Here is a 1541-nt window from a genome sequence, read left to right as displayed (position 1 = left end):
TAATTTCTATTCTTATTTACAGTTTACTTCAATTCTTGCAGTAATTTAGAATTAGTAGTTAGATTCCAAAGCCCTAGTTTTCATTATTTCAATTTTATTGTTCAATCGTTACAATCATGCTTTCTTTTATCGTTATTAGTAATTTCGTAGTCGTTATTAGTTTTACTATGCGTAGCTAATCCACCCCTGCTAAGATGTGAGGGGATCTGCAGCGTAGACGACGTAGAATAGGTAGACCTGATTCGGGTCTTGGTCGATCGACTGATGTCAATAGTCGATCGATCGAAGTTCGCTGGTCGATCGATCGCTTAGATGGTCGATCGACTGTATCACGTAAGAATTAGCACTGTTCAATTGTTTTAATTGCAATATTTAATGAAAGACCGAGAGGATATTTGTTAAATGCTTAGGAATTGACCGATCCAATAGATCGAGAGATAGGGGAGGGCAATAGACTACCAATTGAACGACTGAATTATACTAAGATCAAAAGATAGGTAAAATTTAGGTATTAGGAATCATTTTTCAGGGGGCCAGCTAGTATTAGTGATACTTAGGGACCCGTAGCTAGATCGAAAGACACTACTTGTTAAGTTGGACCGAGAGGACTACTTATTTGCCCATCTTACATGATTATATCAGAGTTACTTAGGATACCGCCGTCGTAGCTGCAGTGAACCGATCGTCTTAGCTTCCCTTTTATTATTGTCAACACCTTTTTATTTAATTGCTTTAGTTATAGCTTTTATTTTATTCGCATTTAGTTAGTTATTATTAAAATCAAAACCCCCCTTTCCCTTTAGACTAAATATAAACAGATGAATCTCATAATGTCTCCCTGCGGATCGACCCTCCTTACCGCTAACTTCTGTTAGTAGTAAATAGGTTTATAAATTTTATTTTTGATACTAAACGACGGTATCATTACTCAAAGACTAAATAGTCTTCAATTCAGTTATTTGAGCCGTTAGAGCCTCCAGCTGTGCTGCAATAGCATTATCTGAACCATTTCCTCTCTTACTTCCTCTGGGGTTACCATACTCAGCTGTGTGAGTAGCTATCTGATCAATCAACTTCTAAGCATTACCGTCATTAGTGTTATCTTGGAATCTCCCATTAGCAGCTGAATCAAGCAAGGCTCTATGATCGACTGATCGTCATATAACCCGTTGTAAAACTGGTTGCAAAGGAACAAAATTTTGAAACCAGGGTGGGGAACGGATCGAACTAGCCTCTTGAAACGAACCCATGCTTCATTAAAATTCTCAGTAGGACCTTGCTTAAAACTTGTAATCTGAATTCTAAGAGCATTTGTCTTCTGTGGTGGAAAATACCTCTTGTAGAATACAAGAGCTAATAAAGTCCAGTTAGTGATTGTGTCGGTCTCCATATCCAAGTCACGAAGCCACTCAGCTGCATCATCTCTCAAAGAGAAAGAAAATAAAGTCTGCTTGATCTTGAGTCACCCCAGCTGTCAAAGGAATAGAGCAACAATATGTAATAAACTTCTCCATATGCTTTGCGGGGTCCTCTCCTGCTTT

General features: G+C 38.2%; 1 non-coding gene across 1 annotated transcript; it reads left to right on the top strand.

Annotated features, from left to right (window-relative positions):
- Positions 1-1202: 1202 nt before the first annotated feature.
- On the top strand, positions 1203-1309 carry LOC141603830 (small nucleolar RNA R71). Its single transcript, XR_012525678.1, has one exon. It is a non-coding gene; the product is annotated as a small nucleolar RNA R71 (small nucleolar RNA).
- The last annotated feature ends 232 nt before the right edge of the window (positions 1310-1541 follow it).

The sequence above is a fragment of the Silene latifolia genome, chromosome 9 (assembly GCF_048544455.1).
Source record: "Silene latifolia isolate original U9 population chromosome 9, ASM4854445v1, whole genome shotgun sequence".
Lineage (NCBI taxonomy): Eukaryota > Viridiplantae > Streptophyta > Magnoliopsida > Caryophyllales > Caryophyllaceae > Silene > Silene latifolia.
Note: the sequence above shows the minus strand (reverse complement) of the source record. Positions and strands in the feature narration are given on the sequence as shown.